The sequence below is a fragment of the Humulus lupulus genome, chromosome 6, assembly GCF_963169125.1.
Source record: "Humulus lupulus chromosome 6, drHumLupu1.1, whole genome shotgun sequence".
Taxonomy (NCBI): domain Eukaryota; kingdom Viridiplantae; phylum Streptophyta; class Magnoliopsida; order Rosales; family Cannabaceae; genus Humulus; species Humulus lupulus.
Window position 1 is genome coordinate 45,308,044 of NC_084798.1, and position 15,717 is coordinate 45,323,760.

Here is a 15,717-nt window from a genome sequence, read left to right on the forward strand (position 1 = left end):
TCATTCCTGGTCGGATGCAACTTACTCGGTCGGTCATGACACCTCTCAAGCAGTCAAAACTCTTCATTGATGTACTGGGCTACTTCTAAGCCAGATCACCCAGCCATCCTTTGCCACTTGTCATTTCTATTGCCACATCATCATTTTCAAATTTTGGGGATAACATTTGCCCCCCAAGTTTATTATATGATACTTCACATAATAAAATTTTTTCTCCACAGTTGACGGCATTATAAATAAATAAAAAAATAATAACTGTTCATCTTCCCGCATGCAGTAGACCACAACTCACAGACCACGATCACTGCAAATAACTGTCCATGATCGTGGGGAGAAAAAATAGCCTAGGAATTCCAAGAGTCCAAAAATAAGTGGTAACTCCCACTCTCTTCCTTTGAATAACCCCTACACTTACACATTCTCCCTTACACAAGAAAATCAAATTTTAAAACCCTTCCTCTTCCTTTTTTCTCTTTTGGCCGAAATTTCTTGACTTCTCCTTTGTTTGGCCAAAACTTCAAGGGACTCCAAGGGAAGCTCTTCATTTCTTCAAGCAATCTCCAAGAAAATCAAGGGTTCTCCAAAGTTGGGTAAGTCTTCCCTTCCATGCTCTCATATTGTTGTTATTTTCTTCAAAAATTTCATGAAATAACATGCTATGGCCGAAACCTTATTGGGAGTTTTTTCTTGAATTTGTTTATGAATCTTATAGATATAATGTGTTGGATGGCCACTTTGATGATGTTTGTGCTATGGGTAACCCAACATTATCTTCAATTTCATAAGAATTTCAAGAAAAATAGGTCAATTTAGTATAAACCATGATTATGGGTTTTGGGGTTTTTGAGGGCATTGATGGTTTCAAGAGCATGGAAAAACTTTTCAACTTCTATATTTTGATCTTGTGTTTGTGTGTTTGGATGAGATAACATGTTTATGTTAGGGAGTTTAAGCTTTCATTTTCGGCTCATGGAAAATAAGGGTTTTTTGGTGAGATTTGGGGGTAAGGCCGATCGGCTATTGTCATTTTTTTTTTCTGGGTAAACATATGGTCCGATCGGACCACATATGCACTCCTCGGACCGTGTGGAAGCCATCTCCTCGGACACTCGACGCCCGATCGGAGCCCTCGGATTGTTGGCGCTGGCTCCTCGGGCGCACTCGGCTCGGACGCAACCAGCCCTGTCATTCCTCAGACTCAGGGTGTCCGATCGGATGCGCTCAGCCTGCACCATGCCAAGCATGGTCCGCTCGGACCAAATCCATGCCTCTTCTCGGACACAAGGCACGCAACCTCTCAATCCTTCTCCTCGGACGTCTCTCCTCGAACGTAGAGTGTCCGATCGGACACCTGAATTGGCCTCTCGGATGGCTTGCTTGGATGCACACGGCTGGGCACGCATCTCCTTGGACACATAGTGTCCGACCGGACACTCACATAGCTCCTCGTACGCGCCTGGTTGGATGCATATGGCTGGCCACGCACCTCCTCGGACGCATGGTGTCCGACCGGACACACCCTAGCTCCTCGTACACGCCCCCTTGGATGCATATGGCTGGCCACACACCTCCTCGGACACCTGGTGTCTGACTGGACATGCCCCAATAGCCCCTCGTCGGACGCTAAGCACTTGGACACTAGAAGTCTGGTCGTATATACGGGCTAATGTTGGCTCCTTGAATGCTTAGGCATCCGATCGGATGCACAGGCCCTCCTTGGCACTAGGCACAATTTTCAGACCAAGCATGGTATACTCCATGCCATATGCACTTTGAACACTCTTAGGAAATCTTAAACATTTTTAGGCACTTTCAAGCACTAAAATTATTTTTTCCCATGCATGCAACATTTTTACTACTTAGATAAAATTTTCTAAGTATAAAAATAAATTTTGTTCTTGTTGAATTTTATCTGTATGGTTACTCACCTCCCCATTTTTGATTTTTTTTTGTAGATGAATCGCTTTGAGTATAGGGGAGGTGACAACCATACGGACTCTGATACATCCATCCCGCAGTCTAACGAGACCCCTCAAAGCAGCGATTCCTCATCCGAATCCTCCATCAGTCATACTCCTGAGGATCGCCTACGTCGCTTCAAGCAAATCCTTCCCCGTTCAGCATTGTACTTCCTTCACGAGGAACAATTTCTTCAACAAGCTACACAATCAACCATAAGGGTGAAAAAATCTAATAGACTCCCCCAGGATCAAGATCCACAAGTTGCCCGCAGAGCGGTGCAAAAGGTGGTAGAGCGTAGCGAGGCCCACACTGTAGCTCCTTCGAGATCACCTCTTCAGGCGTCAAAATCAAGTAACACTCGGAGACGAATTACTCAGGAGTTTGCCACCGAGATCCAGCACTTGGCCATCCATAAACCACGAAAGGGACGAGAAGAAGCACCTTCATGGTTCACTGCCCAGCCTTCAAAACTCAATCCTGGGATGCTCTACAAACACATCCAAGCTTTGGGTTTGAGCAGTGTGAACGTGACATGTCCGGGCCCCCATCAGAGAGCCAACAGGCCTGGCAGAGCATGCTGTGCCTGGTCCAGGCACCATATCCACGCAGGAGCGACACTTCCACTACACTCCTATTTCCGGTCTGTAGCGGATTATTTCAATGTCTCCCCTTTCCAGATCGCACCGAATGGGGTCCAGGCATTGTCCGCGCTGTACATTCTTTAATTTCTGTAAGGTTGGGACGAGCCCACTCCTCATGAGGTACATTATTTGTTCGACTTCAGGACTAACCCCAGCCACAAGAACATGGGTTTTTTCCACTTCTTTCATAGGAAACAGGGAATTAAATACCTCTGTGGTATTGCGCACAAGTCGAACCCCGGGAAATACTATACTGAGTATTTCCTCACATCAGACATTAAAGCCAACAACTTGGCTTTTACACATGCGGGTCCGTTCGAGCAATCCTTGCCTACTCAAGGGATGTTCAAGCGAGCAAAGGTGCTGGCTAAAATGAGTATCGAGGAGAAAGACGTGAAAAGTTTGGTCACTGTAGACAACCTTCAGATGGTGGGTCTGATACTGTGTAACCAAAATATCACGGTGGAGAGTACCACTGAGGAGAACAACGCGACTGATCAGTCCAATGCGGGCACTGAGGTGGTGACTGACCAGTTTTCTCCTGGGCCGTCTCCGCTTTCCCATAGACCTGGCGACCTTGTCATTAGGGAGCCTCAGCCTGAGCCTCAGCACAAATCTGCCATTCCCGCTTAGTCCGGGATAGGAAAGGCCATCCAGACTGAGAGAGAACTCAGCTCATCTTCAGACGACGAAGATGACTTCATCGATCAGATTCTCAACTCAGGTCTAGTAGTCATAGGAATATGTTTAATAACTTGGTGATTTGAGACTAATAAAATTGTAGTAGTAATATACTTATCTACACTTTATTATATATATATATTTTTCTTAATGAATCTCATGTTTTCCTCTTTTGCAGATCCAGAGATGTTCAGGCACTGCATCGTTCCTCCTGCTCCGAAGAGGAAGTCTGGCGAAGGAAGTGGTCTCACTCCCCTGAGGAAGGTCCCGAGGGCAGTGCCACTAAGCCAAGGGAGACAACCTGAGGTGTCTGTTACGATCCCGCAGTTGACCCCTTCCTCACTTCCTCCATCAGCGAGCCTAACTCCCCCAGGCCCATCCGGCCCGAGCGAGGCACTCTGTGCTGCTAGCACCAAACTCAGGGAGGCAGCTGATCAGACCCTCCATGATGCTTCAACGATTCAAGGCTTTGAATCTTTTCCTCGACTCAGTGTTGATGTTGTCTTAGAGAGAGGGATTGCTCAGTTGACAAATGTAAGTGCTCTACCACAAGATAGATTGTTACTTACGTTAATGCTTTGTGGTAACTTTTTGTTTTTTATGCAGACGCTCATGACCTTCTGTCATGCCCAGCAATGATTATTCGATTACAAGGAGTTGATCAAGGTCCTAAATGATCAACTTGTGGAGGCTCAAGCAAAAACGGATGCTCTTCAATCCAAGCTGGAACAGGCGGAGAAGACTATAACTGAGCAAAATGAGTCTCTCAAGGGGTTGGCTGATGGGAATGATCAACTAACCCAAGCCAACAAGTCCTTGACCGATCGGATAGACAGGCTGACTCGTGAGAACGAGGGGTTAGCTCGCGAGAACGAGGGACTGATTAGCGATAATGAAGAGCTGAAGCAAGAGAAGGAAGCTGATCTAACCCGCTACGAGGAGACTTGCTTCAACTGCTTTTACCAGGTGTGGAAGCTAAATAAACCCCTCAAGCTCGACTTTCTCACCGATGAGATTAAGGAAGAGGAGCTCGCCAGATGTGAGGCTAGGGCTACTAAGGAAGCTGCTAATCCTACCGGCCCTACACCTGCCTCCTCTACACTATCATTTCGAGCGAGAGGAGCAGTTGATGCCGAGGAGGGGGTTGATCAGCCTACCAGAGCAGTCGACCAGTGACTCCTCATCCTACCAGAGAGCTTCTGCATGACCAGTTGTAGTCCTACCAGTCTTTTATCATAGTTTTTTTTATTTTTTATACTTTTGCTCGCATGATTGAGCTGTTTGGCACTTGCACTTTACTTTTCTTTTTTGACTAGCTTGAAACTTTTAAGTCTTTTTACACTTAAGACATTACAAGTTTATTGTGAATAGTAAAGTTTCCATATGCCCTAAACTTTCACATGAGTACTTAGTTTTCTAACTTAGAAATTCTAAACATTTCATAAGTCCATACTAAATATACTTCCTCACGCTCTTGTTGCTCTAACATTTTATGAGCATAACGTTTATTATCACACGAATATCTGCTTCTAACTTAAAATTTTAAAAATTCCAAGTTACTTAAGCTTCGTCAAAAAAGTTAGCTTAATGGCCTTTTTAGACTTCTAAATTTACAAGTCAGCCTAAAAACAGATATCTTTGCTCGTGCTCTTATTGCCTGTGTTGAAGTGCACGCCAATATTCCTTATGTGCACGCCAGTATAATCTATGTGCGCGCCAGTATACTGTTGGAGTGCACGCCAGTATGCCTTATGTGCACGCCAGTATACTCTATGTGCCCCCCAAGTGATTGAGGGTTGAAAAATCCTTGATCACTTGCTACTTGACCGAATTTGTCCGAGCAGTGACTACTCGTGAAACACATAGAATATACAAACATATTTCAGCAGTTAACCACTACAAAAACATGCATCTATTTAAACGTTGGTCATTCATCTATGGTCACCGACCAGTTGAACACTGTCCGATATATATGCATATTTATTTTTAGAAGACCTGTTTTGTTTAAATCGTAATGACAGTTGAACACTGCCAAGCAAGAATAATCAACACATATGCAAAATTTGTAGCAAGATTCGACCACATTGCGCGTGATCTCTTTTATTACTCGTAATAATAAATGACAAAACGTGTCTAACAACGAGTTTCAAACAAATTAACATTGTTCAAAATAACATGACTGGTTAGCAAATAGCCAATTCACAAACAAAAAACTTAAATAACAAGTTAAGCACTTGATACAAAGCTACTACTTTGTAAGCAGTATTTATTGATAATATTTTCTCAAGTGCTCGCCATTCCAGTAATTCCTGATCAGCTCTCCATTTAACCGAGCAAGCTTGTAGGTGCCGGGTGGCAAGACTTGCTCAATTTGATATGGTCCTTCCCAATTTGGTCCTAGTACACCAGCTGCTGGGTCTCTGACAAACACCTTTCTGAGGACCAAATCTCCGACCTGGAACTTTCGATCTCGGACTTTGGAATTGAAGTAGCGCGCCACTTTTTGCTGGTGAGCAGCAACTCTTAGGTTTGCCTTCTCTCTTCTCTTCTCGAGGAAGTCCAAGGATTCTGCTAGCAATTGATGATTCTCCTCCTGGTTGTACAGGGTCCTTCTATGAGATGGTGGGTCTATCTCCACAGGTAACATGGCTTCATACCCATATGCCAAAGAAAATGGGGTATGTCCAGTTGCTGTCCGGGCAGTAGTCCTATATGACCAAAGGACTTCTGGTAATTCATCCGCCCAAGCACCCTTAGCTCGCTGCAGGCGCTTTTTCAGAGTGTCCTTCAGTGTCTTGTTTACGGCTTCAACCTGTCCATTGGCTTGTGGATGGGCTACCGAGGAGAAAATTTTTGTGATGCCATGCCGAGTGCAAAAATCAGTAATGTCGCTGTCAAATTGGGTGTCGTTGTCACACACTATCTTCTTAGGCAGACCATAGCGACATATTACGTTCTTAACTACAAAGTCCAACACTTTCTTCGATGTGATCGTGGATAATGGCTCGGCCTCAGTCCACTTAGTGAAATAATCTACTGCAACCACTGCAAACTGCACTCCTCCTTTCCCTTTGGGCAATTTCCCGATCAGATCAATACCCCACACTACAAAAGGCCATGGACTTTGCATTTGCTTCAAGACATTTGGGGGCGCTCTGGGCACTTTAGAAAATCTTTGGCATTTGTCACACCTCTTCACGTATTCCATAGAGTCCTCGTTCATTGTAGGCTAGAAAAATCCTTTCCGCAAGATCTTTTTAGACAGACTCTGCCCCTCAGCATGATCTCCACAGAACCCTTCATGCACTTCAGCTAATAAATTCTTTGACTGGTCGGGTGTTATGCACCTGAGTAGAGGTAGGGAATAACCTCTTCTATACAACACTCCATCCATCATGATGTACCTAGCAGCTTGCCTCATAATCTTCCTTGCTTCATTACGATCATCTGGGAGGGTTCCTTGCTCAAGATAAGCAATGATAGGAGTCATCTAGGTGTCAGCTATCGTGATTGGCATGGCCTCTTGTTCATCAATACTCGGCTTCGCCAAGTATTCTACCGGTACTATATTCAGAGTTTCAGCATCTTTTGCACTAGCTAGCTTTGCTAGAGCATCCGCGTTAGAGTTCTGCTCTCGTGGTACTAGCTTGATGGTATACTCCTCGAACTGTGCTAGCAGATCTTTGGTCTTGTTTAAGTATGCCACCATGCGTAGGCCCCTTGCCTGGTATTCCCCCAAGACTTGGTAGACCACCAATTGGGAATCGCTATTTACTTCCACCGACCGGGCACGTACATCTCTTGCCAGTCGCAAGCCTGCTAGGAGGGCTTCATATTCCGCCTCATTATTAGAAGCATTGAATCCGAACCTCAGTGCATAATGAATTCGGTGCTTCTCTGGTGTGACTAATATAATTCCAGTTCCTGAATGATGCTCATTCGACGACCCATCAACGAAAAGTTGCCAAGTAGGAAGTTCATCTTTCTGCCCAGTGACACTCTCTTGCTGGTCGGGAACATCAGCGATCCTGGTACATTCAGCGATGAAATCTGCCAAAGCTTGACCCTTAATAGCAGTCCTCGGCTGGTACTTGATTTTGAATTGGCCTAACTCAACTGCCCATTTAAGTAGCCGACCAGACGACTCCGACTTCTGTAGGACTTGGCCTAGAGGCTGGTCTGTAAGGACCTTAATGGGGTGTGCTTGGAAGTATGGCTGCAATTTTCGTGATGCGAGTACCAAGCAATAAGCCAACTTCTCAATCATGGGATACCGGGACTCTGCTCCTATCAGTTGCTTGCTAACATAGTACACCGGGTGCTGCACTTTATCCTCCTCTCGTACTAAGGGAGCACTAACAGCATGCTCCGTGACCGCTAGGTACAAAAAGAGGTCTTCTCCATCAACTGGCTTAGAAAGAACAGGAGGTTGGGCCAAATGCTCCTTTATGGCCTGGAAAGCTTGCTCATACTCTGTCGTCCACTCAAACTTCTTGCCTCCTCTAAGCAGGTTAAAAAACGGGACACACTTGTCCGTTGATTTCGAAACGAACCTGCTTAGAGCTGCAATCCACCCAGTCAAGCTTTGTACATCCTTTATTCTAGCTAGAGACTTCATTTCTATGAGAGCCTTTATCTTTTCTGGGTTTGCCTCTATTCCTCGGGAGTTCGCAATAAACCCAAGAAATTTTCCTGAACCCACTCCAAATGAGCACTTGAGGGGGTTTAACTTCATGCTGTACTTTCTCAGTATTGCGAAGCACTCCTCTAAGTCTCGCACGTGCCCTTCAGCTTCCTTTGACTTCACCAGCATATCGTCTACGTACACCTCCATGCTCTTGCCGATTAAGTCGCGAAACATACCATTCACCAAACGCTGATAGGTAGCTCCCGCATTCTTCAGTCCGAAGGGCATGACCCTATAGAAGTATATCCCTATATCTGTTCGGAAGCTAGTATGCTCTTCATCAGGAGGATGCATGCTGATCTGGTTGTACCCCGAATATGCATCCATGAAAGACAACGTTTCATGACCAGAGGTTGCATCTACCAACTGGTCTATTCTCGGTAAAGGAAACCAATCCTTTGGGCATGCTTTGTTCAGATCAGTAAAATCTACATAAGTCCTCCACTTTCCATTGGGTTTGGGCACCAACACTGGGTTTGAAACCCAGGCAGGGTAATATGCTTCCCTTATAAACCCATTCTCCTTTAACCGCTCTACCTCCTCCTTAAGAGCTTTTGCTCGATCTTTGTCAAGCAACCTCCTCTTCTACTATACTGTTGGATAGCTTTCATCCATGTTGAGCACGTGGCTGATCATAGTTGGTGAGATACCCACCATATCTTTGTGAGACCAGGCGAAGACATCTTGATTCCTTCGCAAGAATTCTATCAGCTGTGCTCTCACCTCTGCTTTCAACTTTTGTCCAATTTTGACCCCTCACGTCGGGTCATTCTCATCTATAAGGACCTCCTCTAACTCCTCGGACGGTTCCACATCACTTTCATAATCCCCAAAGCGAGGATCAAAGTCCCTTCCCTCGCTTTGGGCAACGCCCTATTTGGTGACTTCATCACCGGATGGGGTCTTCTGCTCTTTTAAACCAAGAGTGCTCTCTTGGAAAAACTCCTCTAGCATCTCTTCCTGATCAGTTACAACTGCAAAACTTTGGTCGACATCCATCTCGTCTACCTCCTCTCTCTCAACACATACAATCATGTTGCTCTCCTTGGCCCCCTTCCTTGCCTTAGCTACCGAGGCATTATAGCACTCCCTAGCCTCCCTCTGGTCTCCTTGGACACAGCCTATGCCAGCACTGGTCGAGAACTTCATGGAAAGGTGCTAGATTGAAACTATCGCATGTAAGTTTGTGAGCAGTGGTCGACCAATAACCACATTGTAGGCGGACGAGCAGTCAACAATTAAAAACTCGGTCATTACTGTTTCATGTTTGGGCGCCTCCCCCGTCGTGACTGGCAACTTGATTGTCCCAGCTAGTGACAATCCTTCCCCAGTAAACCCATAAATGACTTGAGAGCATGGCTTCAAGTCATTGATTGATAGCTTCATCCTCTCGAAGGATGACTTATAAATAATGTTCACAGAGCTCCCTGTATCGACCAGACATCTCTTCACTTTCATATTAGCAATTTGGACTGTCACAACAAGAGGGTCATTGTGAGGATACCTCACGCGTCGAGCATCTTCTTCAGTGAAAGTGAGGGACTCACTTTCATATCTTGGGTTCTTTGGTGGTCGCTCCTCCACTGTCATAATTTCGGAGGTGGATGCCGTATCCAACTCGTGACGAAGGGTGCGAGCATACCTCTCCCTCGCTTTGTTGCTATCTCCAGCAAGATGTGGCCCTACACATATGGTATCTAGTGTGAAGTCCACAGGTTCAGGTTGCAAAGGTGGGGATCGTTGCCGCTTGAACCCAGGATTGTTGTTGCTCCCTTCTCCTTGGGTCTTCTCTGCTCGATACTTTTTTAGCTTCCCCGACCGGAGGAGAAAATCTATCTCATATTTGAGATGATTACACTCATTCATGTCGTGACCATAGTCTCCATGGAAGCGGCAGAACTTGTTCATATCTCTCTTACTCATCTCCTTCTTGATTGGTGGGGGTTTCCGGTAAGGGACCTCTTGATGACTGGCCAAATAGATCTCCGCTCGGCTCGCCGAAAGAGTGGTGTAGTTGGTGAATCGAGGTTCATACTTAATTGGTTTGTCGTTTGGTCCCGACTTAGCCTTCTTCTCATTGTGGCAGTCAGACCCGTTATTCCCACGTTTCTTACCACCACCTTGATCATGTCCGCCATTTTTGGGGGGATCAGTCGATCCACTCGGTTTGTTCAACCCATTCTCTCCCTTCTCAATTGCATCATCCAACTTCATGTATTTGTCCGCCCGGTCTAAAAACTGTTGTAATGTTGAAATTGGATGGCGATGGATGCTGTCCCACAAAGGACTTCGGTAGATAATGCCGGAATAAATTGCCACCATCTTCCCCTCATCTCCAACCGCAGCAGCTCGGTTAGCTTCTCTCATGAACCTTTGTATGTAGTTCTTGAGAGACTCATCTTTCCCTCGCTTTATATCTGCCAAGTGATTGGCATAAACAGGAGGGGTTCGAGCAGCACTAAACTGCCTGCAAAACTCCTTTCTAAAACTTTCCCAAGAAGTGATGGAGTTAGGCTTGAACTTCCAATACCACTCTTGGGCAGTGTCGGACAATGTGGTGGGGAAGACTATGCAGCGATAGTCATCACTCACCCTGAGCAGCTCCATCTGTTCTTCGAACTTCCCAACATGCCTAATCGGGTCTGCCTTTTCTGTATAAACTGGTAGTACCGGTGCTTTGTATTTTGCTGGTGGTTGAGCTGCTCTAATTCGAGCACAGAAAGGGCTGTCACTCCTGTGGTCTATTGGATCGATCGCAGCTGGTCATTTTGACAGACTTTGCACTGCTGCTGTCAAAGCATCAAGCTGGGCTTGGATGCTTGGGGCCACTGCTAGGGACTCAATTTCGGGACCGCCTAGTCGGGTGTTCCTATCCGGCGAACCATCATCGAGTATTTCTAAAAACTCCCATGTTCTCCTTGTTCCTCAATGGTTCGTTACATGGTTTCTTTGCATCAAAAAGAGGTCTTAGACAAGGGGATCCCATTTCCCCCTTATTGTTTGTCCTTGGAATGGAATATCTGTCCCGAATTATGAGTAAGGTGGGATCTTTACCTGGTTTCAAGTACCACGATAAATGCTCAAATTTGAAGTTTAATCACTTATGCTTTGCAGACGATCTTCTTTTTTCTGTAATGGAGACTATGTTTCAATTCTTCTTATGCTGAGAGGCTTGAAACTATTCTCCTCTTCTTCGGGTCTGCTCCCCAATTCTGAGAAATCTGCAGTATACTGTCACGGAATGTCTGAATCTGTAGTAGATCGGGTTCTGGAGGTCTCTGGATATACTCGCAGCCACCTCCCGTTCAGGTATCTCGGTATCCCTATTTGCTAAAAAGAAATCTCTTCTGCAGAATGTAAATGTATTTTGGAAAAGATGACTAGCAGGATTCGAATTTGGAGTACATAGAATGTCTCTTATATGGGGAGAGTCACATTGATCAATTCGATCCTAATTTCGATTCATTCATATTGGGCTCAGATCATGATTCTACCCAAGAAATTGCTCAAAGATGTTGAAGTGATATGTAGGGCCTTTCTTTGGAAAGGTACCTCGGATTCTCATATTCCAGGTTTAATTGCTTGGGAGAATATTTGTTTATCAAAGGCTGCAGGTGGCTTGGGTTTTCGGAGGATACATGATTGGAATATGGCTGCCATGGGAAAATATGTTTGGCCAATTGCCAAGAAGAAAGATAATCTATTTGTCAGGTGGATAAATAGTGTCTATTTGTTGAATCAAAATTGGTGGGATTACAATTGTCCCACAGATTGCAGCTGGTACTGGAAGCGTATAGTTTATGTGAAGGAAAGTTTCAAAGCGAAAATTTCTCATGATTCTTTCTTGTCTCAGATCTATACTATCAAATTTGGATTAGACTTGCTGACCCCTCAAGAAACTAGAGTGCCATGGAGGAAGTATGTTTGGGATAGACTCATTACTCCCAAGCATCGATTCATTATGTGGTTAGTCATGTGGGAGAGACTACACACAAAGGACCGAATTGTTAAATACAATTCAAATCTCGATCAGATATGTTTGATGTGTGGGGAAGAAAATGAAAGCATTGATCATCTCTTTTTCAAGTGTATATACAGTAAGAGGTGTTTAGAGGCTATCAAAAGTTGGCTTCATTGGAATGCACAGTCAATCAACCTTACCCGACTTCTGCATTGGATTTCTCATGCCAAGCATACATCGAGTACATACAAAAGCATGCTGTTTTCTTTTCTTGCTGCGACAGTATACAATATCTGGAGAGTGAGAAATGATGTACTATGGAATCACAAACTCTGGCAAGTTCAACATACAGTTAGTAGAATTCAAAGTGATTGTAAATTTCGTTTACTTAGTGTGTTGCCATGTAAAGCCTCTAGGAAAGATAGAGAGTTTATTAACAGGTTGTAATTGTTGTTCAGGGATATTGAATTTGTTTTGTATAGAATTATGTATAGGGGCTAGATTACTTGTTTCTGTTGCCCTGTTCGGGTTGGTCTAGGGTCTTCTTGTATTTGTGTTGGGTGTTCATAGGCTTGTCTTGTAATTGGTTGTTTGAGCAATACAATGATCTTATTCATCAAAAAAAAAAAATACCAAAATTAAAAAAAAATAATTTGAAACAGATATTTGAGTGAAAAAATATAAATCTCCAAAGTTTCTGTCAAATTTCAGCGCAGAGCATTGCTTATGCATAGATTTTTCATCATTCTGGCCAAAATCAACTTTTCATGTTTGCATCGAACACAGCATCGAAAAACATCGTTTTAGAAAAAAATAATTCATGATTGGATCGCAAAAACATCAAAACAACATTGATTTTGCATAGAAAAAAATATCGTTTTGGCTAAAAATCAAATTTTCATGATTGCATCACAAGAGCACCGAAACAGCATCGATTTTGCATCGAAAAAACATCATTTTTGCCAAAAATCAAACAATGAAAAATCAATGCTGTTTCGATGCTCTTGCAATGCAATCATGAAATCTTGATTTTTGGGCAAAACGATGTTTTTTCGATGCAAAATCCATACTGTTTCGATGCTCTTGCGATGCAATCATGAAAACTTGATTTTTTGCCAAAATAATGTTGTTTTGATGCAATCATGAAAAATTGATTTTTGGCCAAATGATACTTTTTCGATGCAAAATCGGCTCTTGCGATCCAATCATGAAATATTGAATTTTTTTTTTGCCAAAACGATGTTTTTTTAATGGAAAAACCAATGTCAAATTGATGTTGCTTTGATGCAATCATAAAACTTGATTTTTGGCCAAAATTATGTTTTTTCAATGCAAAATCGATGCTGCTTCGATGCTCTTGCAATGCAATTATTAAAACTTGATTTTTGGCCAAAACGATAATTTTTCGATGCAAAATCGATGCTCTTCCAATCCCATCATGAAAACTTTTTTTTTTTGCCAAATCGATGCAAAATCAATGTTGTTTCGATGTTCTTGCGATGCAATCATGAAAACTTAGTTTTTTTTTTTGGCCAAATCGATACAAAATCAATGTTGTTTCGATGCTTTTGCGATACAATCATGAAAACTTAATTTTTGGCCAAAACGATGAAAAATCGATGCAAAATTAATATCAAATCGATGCTGTACGCTAAAATTTGACGAAAATTTTGGAGGTTCATATCTTTTCACTCAAATGTCCGCTTCGGATGATTTTTTTTTTATAATTTTAGTATTTTTTCAAGATCTACAAGATTATATCAGGTAAAATCTTAAAATTTATATGTAGAACATACAATTTAGAAAGATAATTATGGAGTATATATAATAATTAGTATGTATTATTATGCATTGATGTTTCCCAATTAATAAAACAAAAATGGCATGATGCGGTCACCAGCTACCTAAACCTAAAGCTTGTTGAAGTTCTTTAAATTAATTATTTTCTTAATTTGGCATAGTGATGTTTTTATCTGGGGACAATAATATAATTCTTTTTAAATATATCATGCATGTCATGTCAGAGTTTAAAAGAATCACATGTGTGACTGATGGTACATATAAGTGGATATTCCTGGTGAATAAAACTTTTGATGAAACCCAACCGGTCATGATGCATATGGATTTTATGTCTTCATAAATATTTTATGGTATTAAGTATTTTAAATTAATGTCACAAAATATTAGTGCACTTCTAAAGCGTTATAGAACTCCCAATGGATTATTTATCTTATCATTTGAAATATGGTATTTTAGTTACGTATTACTAAAGTATTACAATATTGATATAAAAAAGAAGAAGAAGAGTGTTACTATGGGACACTAATGGTGTATTTTATGATATGCATATTGCTGTTAATATAATACTAAATTGAATTAATTAATGTAAAGTGATACTGGGCATTACAAGTGACCTATAGCAATGCTACCAAAAGATTTATAATAACGATGCAAATTATACTCTAAAACCCAATCTATTCCATCTTTAATCAAGTTTGTTAATTTTCATAGTTGTGTAATTGAAAAAAAAAAATCTGTTCTCTCTAATTTCCTGTCCCTTCTATTTCCACAAATTATTTTAAGACACCTCATTTATTTATTTAACATATATTTAAATTGATTTACAATTATTTTTTCCAACTATATTAATACTGTAAATAAATGAAGTGTCTTAAAACAATTAGTAGGACATGAACACGGCAGAATATTTTTAGTGTAATTGCTAATTGATTGTATAAATCAAATTTTATTAATTATATGAAGCACCATTGACGTTGTGTTTACTACTGTAGTTTTATATACATAACCCAATCTATTCCATCTTTAATCAAATTTGTTAATATAGTTGTGTAATTGCTAATTGATTGTATAAATCAAATTTTATTAATTATATGAAGCACCATTGACGTTGTGTAGACTACTGTAGTTATATTTATATATTAATTAGGCAAAAGCAATAGCTAATGCCCTATTACTTAATTTTATTTAGAATATGCATTAATTTATTTTTATTATATTTTTTTAATTACTATAAAATTTTTAAATAAATAAATAATATCATATATTATAAAAGAATAACATAAAAATATTAAAACAAATTAAACTAAAATATTGTCTATAGTTTTAAAAAGAATAAAAAATTATTAAACCAAAAATATGTTAGATACACATTTTTATGTTTAGAGATATAGTGCATTCTAATTTTAAAATTAAATAATTTTCTTCTAATTTTCTTTTAGAGAAAATACTTATGAATTTCAATATAATAAACTATTAAAAAATTGTAAATTAAACTATAAATTTAAAAAAATTATTTGATCAAATTTTAATTATTTAATTAAAAAATTTTAAAGCCAACAAAAAATGTTACATATAAATATTATTATTTAATTTTTGCTAGAACAACTAAAAATAAGTAATTTTTCATTAAAAAAAGTAAACGAAAAAAAAAGATAATATGTATATTTATGTCTTATTTCACTATTACATATATGTTTGGATAAACAAAATATAAAATTTAAGCGCATAAATATCTTTCGGTTGTAGATTTGAAAACATAATTGATAAAGTAATTTAAATCACTACAAGAAAGAAGGCTTTTGCCGGCGCATTTAGTGAAACGCGCCGGCAAAAACAAGGACTTTTGCCGGCGCAACCCCGAATTGCGCTGGCAAAGGTCTATCGATTTTTTTAAAAAAAATATACACTTTTGCCAGCGCATTTCACCTAACGCACCGGCAAAAGTCAAACGTGTATTTTAACATAATGCACATTTTCAAGAAGGT